Raw genomic sequence first — 12,289 nt, 5'->3', positions numbered from 1 at the left:
TGGAGAGTTGAAGTTGGCGGTAGGGAGAGAACAAGGGAAGGGGCAAGTGTTTTGAAAAGGTGTGAAGGGATGGGGTTGTATGCACAGATGGAGGAGGTCGATATGTGAAAGAATGCAGGAGACTTCCTTTTAAGATGTTGTTGGGAAAGATGGGAGAGTTGAAGAAGGGTCAGGAAAGATTTTAGGGAGATCATGCCTGATGGCTTTAATTATCTCAATAAGGTAGGTGGCCAGTCTTTCGGGGTGAAGGATGGGGGAGGCAGGGGGCCAAACGATTAAGGAGGGAGTTTAACACCTGGAATAACTGGTGAAGGTAATGGGCATGGGTGTCAATAAGGATGAAGAAGTAATTTTATCAGGCAGAGGAGAGGGGAGCCCTCCCTCCCCTCCTTCCACAGCTGCTGCCAGGTGTGGCTTTTGGAACGCCCGCTCCATTATAGGTAAGATCCCTTTCATTCTGGACCTATTCCTTTACAGCTCTATACTCCTCCTCGCCCTAACCGAAACATGGCTCTCTCCGGATTATACGGTCTCTTCTGCTGCTCTCTCCAGTGGAAGCCTCTTCTTCTCACACTCCCCTAGACTCACCGGAAAAGGAGGAGGTGTCGGTTTCCTTCTCGCTCCCCAATGTCCCTTTCGCACTATCCCTCCTCCACCTTCCCTTTTCTTCCCCTCCTTTGAAGCCCACATTATTCGCCTCTACCACCCCCTCCAGATTCTTGTAGACGTCATCTACCACGCACCCCCCGGCCCCACCTCCAACTTCTTTAACGATTTTGACCCCTTTCTCACCTTCCTTCTCTCCTTTTCCATGCCCACTCTGATACTCGGAGATACAACATCCACATGGATGTCCCCGGTGACTCCTCTCCTGCCCACCTTCTATCTTTCTTTGCCCTGACAACCTCCTGCTCCACCCCAACTCGCCCACTCACCAACTTGGTCACACCCTCGACCTCATCATCTCCACCCTCATCAACTCTGAAATGCCTCTCTCTGATCACAACCTTCTCACCTACCTCCTCACTCACTCCTCTCCGCTGTAAATCCATATTACTACCTCACAGAGACCTCCGCTCTCTCGACCCCATCTATCTTTCTCAGCACATCACACCCCACCTCGCCTCCTTTTCCTCTCTACCCAATCTTGATGATGAGATTACTGCTCTCAACTCTACCCTCTCTTCTCAACTCAACTCGCTCGCTCACCTTTCCATTAGCTGCTCTCGTACCACTAACCCACAGCCTTGGATCACTGCCACTGCCTGCCTCCTTCACTCTTATACTCGAGCTCCTGAATGCTGCTGGAGAAAAGTCTAAACCCCAAGCCAACTCTGTTCACTTCAAGTTTATCCTTTCCTGCCTTAACACTGCCCTCTTCTCTGCCAGGCAAAACTATTTCTCCTCCCTTATTGACACCCATGCCCATCATCCCCTTCAGCTCTTCCGTACATTTAACTCCTTTCTCAGGCCCCCTGTTCCTCCCCCTCATCCATCCCTCACCCCCAACCATCTGGCCTCCTACGTCATTAGTAAAATTAACTCCATCAGGTCTGAGCTCCCCAAAGTCACTCCTCCCTCTTCTCCAACACCCCCGCTCTTAACCCCTTCCACTACTCTCCCATCCTTCCCAGCAGTATCTTCAGATGAGATCTTCTCCCTCCTCTCAAGTGCTACTCCATCCACCTGTGCTTCAGACCCCATTCCCTATCATCTTATGAAATCTCTCACCCCTTCCTTAACTTCCATCTCCATCCACTCACTCTCCACTGCTTCGTTCCCCTCTGCCTTCAAACATGACCACGTGTCCCCCATCCTAAACAAAACCCTTTCTTGACCCCACTGTCCCTTCTAGGTATCGCCCTTTGTCCCTCCTACCCTTCCATTTCAAACACTTAGAACGAGTCGCCTATACTCGCTGCCTCTAATTCCTCAATGCCAACCCTCTCCTTGACCCTCTCCAATCTGACTTCTGTCCACTACACTACACCGAAACAGCCCTCTCAAAGGTCACCAATGACCTCCTTCTTGCCAAATCCAGCGGCTCCTGCTCTATACTAATCCTCCTCGACCTCTCAGCTGCTTTCGACACTTCCTCTTCTGGCTCTCCGCTTATCTCTTCGGCCGTTCATTCTCAGTCTCTTTGCGGGCTCTTCCTCCCCCTCCCATCCCCGTAGTGTAGGGGTTCCTCAAGGGTCAGTTCTTGGTCCCCTTCTGTTCTCTATCTACACTCACTCCCTTGGTGACCTCATTCGCTCCCACGGCTTCAACTATCGTCTCTATGCTGATGGCATCCAAATCTACATCTCTGCCCCTGGTCTCTCTCCCTCCCTTCAGGCTCGGGTCTCCTCCTGCCTTCAGGACATCTTCATCTGGATGTCTGCCTGCCATTTAAAACTCAATATGTCCAAGACTGAACTCTTTATCTTCTCTCCCAAGCCCTCTTCTCTTCCTGACTGTCCCATCACTGTAGAGGACACTACCATACTTCCTGTCTCACAATTCCACAAACTTGGTGTCATCCTCGACTCTGCTCTCTCGTTCACCCCTCTCACCCAATCCGTCAGCAAAACCTGCAGGTCTCACCTCCACAACATCTTCAAGATCCCCTCTTTCCTCTCCATCCAAACCGCTACCTTGCTGGTTCAATCTCTCATCCGATCCCAACTAGATTACCGCATCAGCCCCTCTTTGATCTCCCATCCTCCTGTATCTCCCCACTTCAGTCTATACTTCATGCTGCTGCCCGGATCACCTTTGTACAGAAACGCTCTGGGCATGTTACTCCCCTCCTCAAAAATCTCCTGTGGCCGCCTGTCACCCTACGCATCAAGCAAAAACTCCTCACTCTCGGCTTTAAAGGTTCTCCATCACCTCGCCCCCTTCTACCTCACCTCCATTTTCTCCTTCTACAGCCCAGCCTGCACCCTCTGCTCTCTTCCCGCTAACCTCCTCATTGTACCTCGTTCTTGCCTGTCCCACCGTCGACCCCCGGGCCACGTCCTCCCCCTGGCCTGGAAGACCCTCCCTCTACACACCCGCCAACCTAGCTCTCTTCCTCCCTTCAAAGCCGTACTGAGAGCTCACCTCCTCCAAGAGGCCTTTGCAGACTGAGCCCCCTTTTTCCTCTCCTCCTTCCCATACCCCCTGCCCTACCTCCTTCCTCTCCCCACAGCACCTGTATATATGTTTGTACATGTTTATTACTCTTTTTATTTTACTTGTACATATTTACTATTCTATTTATTTTGTTTATTATGTGCATTTAGCATTAATTCTATTTGTTCTGACAACTTGACATCTGTCCACATGTTTTGTTTTGTTGTCTGTCTCCCCCTTCTAGACTGTGAGCCCGTTGTTGGGTAGGAACCGTCTCTATATGTTGCCAACTTGTACTTCCCAAGCGCTTAGTACAGGGCTCTCCACACAGTAAGTGCTCAATAAACACGATTGAATGAATGAATGAATGAACTGCGACTGCTATCTTCCTGATGCTCCCCTTTGGATTGATCATTGTATCTTACATCAACGTACTCGTCACTATCCTGAAAATGTCCTCCACTGAGGGACGTCACAGAGCCTTCTCCACGTGCTCGCCCCACCTCATTGTGGTCTAGCTGCTCTTTGGGGCTGCGGGCTCGACCTATTTCTGAGTCAAATCCTCCTACTCACTTGAGACCAAGAAGCTGCTTTCTCTCTCCTAGACAGTCTTCACTACCATGCTAAATCCCCTGATCTACAGTCTGAGGGATGAAGAGGTGAAAGTTGTCCTGAAGAGAATTCTAGGTAAAAAGATTTCTTCCAAGGATCTGACAGGCTCTGACTTGTGAAGGCGACTTTTTAATTGAGGTAGAAAGTCAATGACTTTGCTTATGCACCGTCACCTGGCACATTCCCAACTTTATTATTTCCTGAGGACTCACAGTGTGCACAGGATATTGTGCGCATATGGAAAATCCATGGAGGAGTGTCAGAGACCCATTCCTTGTTTCCAGAGGTAAAATGGACAACACTAGAACAAGTCCAGAGGGTAAAAGACTAGCAAGAGATGACACGCTAAACGCTTGACATATAAAATTAGATATTTTCTTAAACAGGTAATGCTATTTATTGAGGATATATTGTTTGCAGAGCACGAGGCCAAAGCTGTATAGCATTATATATTTATTGATATGTATTAATGTCTATTATTTCATTTTAAAATTTTGAATAGAAGATCAGAAAAGAATGCTTTAGAAGTTCCCGGGAGTTGAAGGTTGGGTTGATTTATTATATATATTAATCTGACAACTTCCTATGCTTCTGATCCACACCTTTTTCCAAGATTATTTCCTGTTATTTTAGGGAATATTCCCTCATTTGTATTTAAACAGATGCTGGCCATTGCTGAAAATCCAATTATCAGTCCTGAGTTTTGAAACAAAACCATAAGTGAAGTCACATCTAATAATTGTCTCTATCCAACAGAGCACAAAGAAAGTATCCTTCTGATTCCAAAGGAAAATAAAATCAAGCTCCTTGAATAGTAACATCTAGAGATCTATCATTTATTCAGTTACTATTATCGGACTTTTTTTAATGGTATTCATTAAGTGAATACTTTCAGCTAGGCACTCTACCAAGCACTGGGGTAGCTACAAGCTAATCAGGTTGTGCAGTCCATGTACCACATAAGGCTAGCAGTCTTAATCTCATTTTACAGATGAGGTAACGGAGATGCAGAGAAGTAAAGTGACTTGCCCAAGGTCACACAGCAGACAAGTGGCAGAACTGGGATTAGAACCCATATCCTTCTGACCCCCAGGCCTGAGCAGCTTGTCCACTGCTTCTCAATTCAGTTTATCAGATCTGGTTGTGCATATCATGCTTTTAGGAGGCGTTATCATTTGGTAAATTGAAATAGAATTGAAGGTAAACTTGACCACTTAGGAAGCGTTTCATGAAAGAAATTTAACAGGGGTTAAGGGAAAGGAACACATTTAAGGACAGAGCCCGGAAAGATGATCAAGTCTCCTTATGGGGCTCACAGTCTGAAGAGGGAGAACCGGAGCTGAATCACCATTTTGCAGATGCACAGATAAATTAAGTGACTTGCTCACGGTCACAGCAGCTAAATGTGCACAGCTGAGAATATAACCCAGGTTCTCTGACTCCCAGACCCATGCCCTTTGAACTGGGCCATGATCCTACCTACAATGAAAAGGTTTTCTTGGTTTGGGTGCTTGACTTAGGAATTCAGTTGGTTCATTCATTCATTCATTCATTCAAGTGTATTTATTGAGCGCTTACTGTGTGCAGAGCATTGTACTATACGCTTGGGAAGTACAAGTCAGCAACAATATAGAGACAGGTCCTACCCAACAACGTGCTTACAGTCTAGAAGGGGGAGCCATACAACATAACAAAACATGTAGACAGGTGTCCAAACCGTCAGAACAAATAGAATTATAGCTATATCCACAACATTAACAAAATGAATAGAACAGTAAATATGTACAAGTAAAATCAATAAAGTAGTACATCTGTACAAATATATAAAAGTGCTATGGGGAGGGGAAGTAGCTGGGTGGGGGGATGGGGAAGAGGAGAGAAAAAAGGGGGCTCAGTCTGGGAAGGCCTTCTGGAGGAGATGAGCTCTCGGTAGGGCTTTGAAGGGAAGATGAGAGTTAGCTTGGCGCATGTGTGGAGGGAAGGCATACCAGGCCAGGGGAAGGAAGTGGGCTGCGGGTCGAAGGTGGGACAGGCGAGAACGAGGCACAGTGAGGAGGTTAGCGGCAGAGGAGTGGAGGGTGCGGGCTGGGCTGTAGAAGGGGAGAAGGGAGGTGAAGTAGAAGGGGGCGACGTGATGGAGTGACATGCCCAGAGGGTTTCTGTACAAAGGTAATCTGGGCAGCAGAGTGAAGTATAAGCTGAAGTGGGGAGAGACAGGAGGATGGGAGATCAGAGAGGAGGCTGATGCAGTAATCCAGTCGGGATAGGATGAGAGATTGAACCAGCAAGGTAGCGGTTTGGATGGAGAGGAAATAGCGGGTCTTGGCGATGTTGTGGAGGTGAGACTAGCAGGGTTTGGTGATGGATTGGATGTGTCGGGTGAACGAGAGAGCGGAGTCGAGGATGACAGCAAGTTTTCAGGTTTGTGAGACAGAAATGATGGCAGTGCTGATAGCAGTGAAGGGAAAATCAGGGAGAGGACAGGGATTGGGAGGGAAGATAAGGGTAAATCTTGGATGTATGGAGTTTTAGATTGTGGGCAGACATCCAGATGGAGATGTCCTGGAGGCAAGAGGAGATAAGAGCATGGAGGGAGGGAGAGAGAGCAGGGGTGGAGATGGAGATTTGTGTGTCATCATCGTAGAGAAGATAGCTGAAGACACGGGAGCAAGTGAGTTCACCAAGGGAGTGAATCCAGATAGAGAACAGAAGGGGACCAAAACCTGACCACTGAGAAACCTCTAGAGTAAGGGGATGGGAGGGTGAGGACGAGCCCTCTAAGGAGACTGAGAATGAACGCCCGGAGATATAAGAGGAGAAGCAAGAGAGGACGGAGTTTGTGAAGCCAAGGTTGGATAGCGTGTTGAGGAGAAAGGGGTGATCCAATTCACTTCCTCAGAGCATGTTTCACATCTTTGTTCCTCAGGCTGTATATCATGGGGTTCAGCATGGGGATCATAACGGTGTACAACACAGGGGCCACTTTGTCTGTGTCTACGGTCTTGCCTGTATGGGGTCGGCAGTAGATGAAGAGACTGGTCCTATAGAAGACGGCGACGGCTGTGAAGTGAGAGGCAGAGGTGCGAAGCCTTGACGCCTGCCCGTAGCTGAAGGGATTCTCAGGATGGTGATGAGGATGAACCTATAAGAGATAAGAATGATCACAATGGTACTGATATTATTAAAGCCGGCCACCGTGAGCAGTAACAGCTTGTTCAGGCTTACCTCAGAGCAGGACAATGATAGGAGGGGGTAGGTCACGGAAAATGTGATTCACGTTTTTAGAATGGAAGGAAGATACTTTAAGGGCTAAGCATGTGTGAATCGTGGAACACACCATGCCACAAAAGCATGAACCAGTCACCCGCTGTTTATAGCTCCGTCCCTGCTCTCTCTCCCTCCCTCCAGACTAGTGTATTCTCCTGCCTTCAGGACATCTCCATCTGGATGTCTGCCCGGCATCCAAAACTCAGTATGTCCAAGACTGAGCTCTTTACCTTCCATCCCAAACCCTGTCCTGTCAATGACTTTCTCATCACTTTAGATGGCACTACTATCCGTCCTGTCTCAGAAGCCCGCAACCACATTCACCCCACACAGCCAATCTGTCACCAAAACCTGTCAGTCTCACCTCCACAACATCACCAAGATCCGCCCGTTCCTCTCTATCCAAACGGCTACCTTGCTGGTTCAATCTCTCATCCTATCCTGACTGGATTACTGCATCAGCCTCCTCTCTGATCTCCCATCCTCCTGTCTCCTCCCCACTTCAGTCTACACTTCATTCTGATGCCCGGATTATCTTTGTACAGAATCTCTCTGGGCATGTCACTCCCCACCTCAAAAATCTCTGAGGGCTGCCTGTAAACCTACGAATCAAGCAAAAACTCCTCACTCTCGGTTTCAAGGCTCCCCATCACCTCGCCCCCTCTTACTACATCACCTCCCTTCTCTCTTTCTACAGCACAGCCCGCACCCTGCACTCCTCTGCCACTAACCTCCACACTGTGCCTCGTTCTTGCCTGTCCCGCCGTCGACCCCTGGCCCACGTCCTTCCCTTGGCCTGGAATGCCCTTCCTCCACACATCCGCCAAGCTAGCTCTCTTCTTCCCTTCAAAGCCCTACTGTGAGCTCACCTCCTCCAGGAGGCCTTCCCAGACTGAGCCCCCATTTTCCTCTCCTCCCTCCCATTCCCCCAACCCTACCTCCTTCCCCTCCCCACAGCATTTGAATATATTTGTACAAATTTATTACTCTATTTTACTTGTACATATTTACTACTCTAATTTGTTAATGATGTGCATATAGCTATAATTCTATTTATTCTGACGGTTTTAATACCTGTCTACATGTTTTGTTTTGTTGTCTGTCTCCCCCTTCTAGACTGTGAGCCTGTTGTTGGGTAGGGACCGTCTGTATATGTTGCTGACTTGTACTTCCCAAGCGCTTAGTACAGTGCTCTCCCCACAGTAAGCATTCAATAAATATGATTGAATGAATGGATACAGTTTTGGGGACATGGTGACCATATATAGCAATGGGTAACACGGCCACAAAGCAAAGGTAAGCCGTCAACAATAGTAATAATAATAATAGTATTTGTTAAGTGTTTACTATGTGCAAAGCACTTTTCTAAGCGTTGGGGGGATACAAGGTGATCAGGTTGTCCCACGTGGGGCTCACATTCTTAATCCCCATTCTACAGATGAGGTAACTGAGGCACAGATAAATTAAATGACTTGCCCAAAATCACACAGCTGACAATTGGTGGAGCCGGAATTTGAACCCATGACCTCTGACTCCAAAGCCCGGGCTCTTTCCACTGAGCCACGGTGCCAGCAAGATGACCTTAGTGACCACACAAGTGCAGAACAAGTAAAACTGTACCAAACATCCTGGGTAGGAAATGACATGGTCCTGTGTTAAGATGTTGGTCAACATCTTGGGCACGATAGTGGTGGATTAGCAGAGATCCACAAATGACAGATGACTGAGGAAAAAGTACATGGGTGTATGATTTGGGAGCTGATCTTGATCAAAAGCATTATGCCCAGATTACAAACCGCTGTGATACTGTACATGACTAAGAATACCAGGAAGAAGAAGAGCAGCAGTTCAGCGTGATCCGAGAATCCTAGGAGAATGAATTCAGTCGCCATAGTGCAATTTTCTTTCTCCAGATCCCTGGTGCACTTGGAAGTGGGTAAACCAAGTCATTGATTCATTCTTCAGGGATGGATGTTCCAAGAATTTGTTCTTAGTCTTTCCTAGGAGGAGAACATGAAAATCATATTTGACATATGGCCCCTGAGGCATAGAATAATAATGATGGTATTTGTTAAGCACTACTATGTACCAGGTACTTTATAAACAGTGAGGTGGATACAAGGAAATCGAGTTGGACAGAGACCCATCCCATGTGAGGCTCACAGTCTCAATCCTCATTTTCTAGATAAGGAAATTCGGCACAGAGAATGAAGTGACGTGCCCAAGATCACGTAGCAGACAGGTGGATGAGCCAGAATTAGAACCCATGACCTTCTGACTCCCAGGCCTCTGCTCTATCCACTACTCCATGCTGCTTCTTATAATCGAAATACGATTATCGACGGTTTTGATGCCCTGAGTAGAAGCAAGAAGCCCATGGTTTTGAAGGCACCTGATACTAACAGAAAAGAAAAAAAAGATAAGGCGAGGTTTCAAGGAAGAGTCTTCTTCCATCCTTTTCCAGTAAAAAGATATTTGTTCCCTGAACAGATGGGGGAATTAAGCCCAACAATACGGAAGATTATAGGATGTTTCAGCCAAACTTAGAGACATGAGGTATTTCAGAAAACCTACCTTCTTAGAAATCTCCTCAGGTGTATGATTTCCTCAATACTGAGTATTTTTCCAGGGGCTTTATCCCACACGGTAACATCTCTTAAGGATTTTCTTTAATGACTAAAATTTTAGAAAGTCCCTTCTACTTTCACCTTCACCAGTGGAATTAGTAGGCAGAATGAAAGGTGCTTTTCATTAGACCCATTTAAAATAGAGAGGACAATATGCAACCCTGGGCAAGTTACTTAACTTCACTATTCCTCTCTTACCTCAACTGGAAAATGGGGATTAAATCCTCCTCCCTCCAATTTAGACTGTGAGCCCCTTGGTTTAGGGTCTGTTTCCAATGTGATAAACTTGTATTTACTCGGGCAATTATAACAGTGCCTGGCACAAAGTAAGCACTTAACAAATACCATAAAAAAACATTCAGGCCTACTGGAAATGCTGGGTGAGGTGACACTCTAATTTGGGACCTACTCTTGGTAAGTCATTAATTCTCTTTATCATTTGTCTTTGAGGCACTGTAGTTCAACAGTGGACTCTGATTAAAACATATTTCAGAAGAAAAAATGGTACCAGACTCCTTCATCAATATGGAGGCTTTCTTTTCCGTCATCAGATTTTTTAAATGGTATTTATTAATTCATAAATAAATAAATAAATTTATTAATTCAGAACTCACGGCTTCTCCATAGAGGCAATGCCATCTACATACTCAACCCCCTTTATTGCCTCCACTACCAGGAGGAAGAAGGAGCCAGGGTGAGTTCAGGCACAAGTAGAGAAACCCAGTGGTCCCACGTTCAAAGATTCCACTCTATGTACCTGAAGATATGAATTAAAGGATCCTCTCATCCTGGGAACGTCACATTCATTCCTGTTGCTTGAAACATCAAAATCTGAATGGTTACTACCTAGCAGGGGAGAGGAAAGCATTCAGTCAGTTCTCTGATTTGGAATACTGCTCTTCTGGACAATGCAGACATTTTCATGTTTCACTTTGGGACCCTGGAGATTGGATTCTGGAAGCTAACCAACATTATTGATGACAATGGGACACCCCAGAGCAGAACAAGCCAGTTCTCTTGTGGCCTTTTGAGAATTCAGTTTTAGACACTGACTTGAGGATCTACCGCGGATTGAACAATTTGCTAATTATAATTTACTGCACCTCATTCACAGTAGCGTGTTGATATTTTACTTTCTTTCCCAGAGTCCTGGATCTACATAAAATCTCCTGAAATGACTCAAAGCCATCATTCCAAACACTATAAACAAGTTTCCCATTATTTTGTCAGCTTCCTTGGACTGCCTTCAAAGATGGGCTGACAATGAATGAAGCTAAAGTTAATATTGAAGTTATTGAAGTGGCTCTGGTGCTCACTTTCTATGTGACCCAGGGAATGTCACTGAATTTCTCTGTACCTCAGTTTCCTGAACTAAAAACTGAAAAATGGGAATTCAATATCTGTTCTCCCCACTCCTTAATAATGATAATTATGGTACTTACTAAGTGAAAAACACTGTTTTAAGGGCTGGGGTAGTTACCAGGTAGTCGAGTTGGACACAGTCCCCATCCCACATAGGGCTCACATTCTTAATCCCCATTCTACAGATGAGGAAACAGAGGTCCAGAAAAGTCAAGTGATTTGCCCAAGGCCCACAGCAGATATGAGGCAGAGCTGGGATTAGAACCCATGACCTTCTGACTCCCAGACCCATGCTCTATCCACTAAGCCACGCCACTACTGTAAGCCCTACATGGGACAGGAACCCATCTTGTATCTATTCCAGATCTCAGAACAGTGCTTGACTGTTCCGGTATAAAAAAGTAAGTTATAGTAATTAATGTGGCTGTGTGGTTTTTCTGGGCCTGCTTTGCCATTTTCCTTTTTTTTTAATGACATTTGTTAAACATTTACTATTTTCCAGGGACTGTACTAAGTGCTGAAGTAGGTACAAGATAATTGGGTTGGACCGAGTCTCTATACCACATAGGGCTAACAGTATGAATTCCCATATTCCAGATGAAGTAACTGAAGTCCAGAGTTGTTAAGTGATGCACAGCAGACAAGTAGCAGAGCTGGGATTAGAACCCTTGTCCTCTGACTCTCAGGCCCATGCTCTTTCAACTAGGCCAAGCTTCCTGTACAGGGGGTAAGGAAACCAGCATGATTTGTACTAGTGTATTTTTCTACATGATTTTCATTCTGTCCTTTCCCTCAATTCTTATTCCTCTCTCTACTACCTGTTCCCTTCAATATACTTCTTGTGAACATCCTAGGCAGCATGCGTTTTCTCAAACTTGCACACCCTCAGTTAGTATAGCACTCTGCCACTTGGGAGAGTGGTGACTTTTGACATTCAATTCTGAAAGGGATAATTTAGTACATTCTCAGAATTCAGACAACCTTCGTCTCTTCCTTTTCTCTTCTTCCCTGATCAATTTTTTCATTTTCAGTCCTGTTCTCCAAGTTTTCCGTAGAGCTCCCATTTGGATGGTGTCCAGACTTCTTTTCTCCCTTATTCATTCTGAATGTTGTGGGTGGAGGAGGAGTCTTAACTCTGCTCTGCATTCAGGTTATTTCAGTAAAAAACCTTCCAATCTTAGAAATCAGCCTTAATAGAGTATGAAGTTTACCTATATGATATCATGCCTATTAATGAGTACTTTGGTGGGGAAAAAATTCCGAAATAGGGACAGGATTAACATCTGAATCTCCTCACTGTCGTTGTTAATAATTGCGATATT

The 12,289-nt window shown here is 45.8% G+C and overlaps 1 pseudogene; it reads right to left on the bottom strand.

Annotated features, from left to right (window-relative positions):
- Nucleotides 1–6,598: 6,598 nt before the first annotated feature.
- Nucleotides 6,599–7,051, bottom strand: LOC119923243 (annotated as a pseudogene).
- Nucleotides 7,052–12,289: the final 5,238 nt, after the last annotated feature.

Source organism: Tachyglossus aculeatus, unplaced genomic scaffold, assembly GCF_015852505.1.
Source record: "Tachyglossus aculeatus isolate mTacAcu1 unplaced genomic scaffold, mTacAcu1.pri scaffold_162_arrow_ctg1, whole genome shotgun sequence".
Taxonomy (NCBI): Eukaryota; Metazoa; Chordata; class Mammalia; order Monotremata; family Tachyglossidae; genus Tachyglossus; species Tachyglossus aculeatus.
The sequence above is the reverse complement of the archived record's forward strand: the minus strand, read 5'-3'. Positions and strand labels throughout refer to the sequence as shown.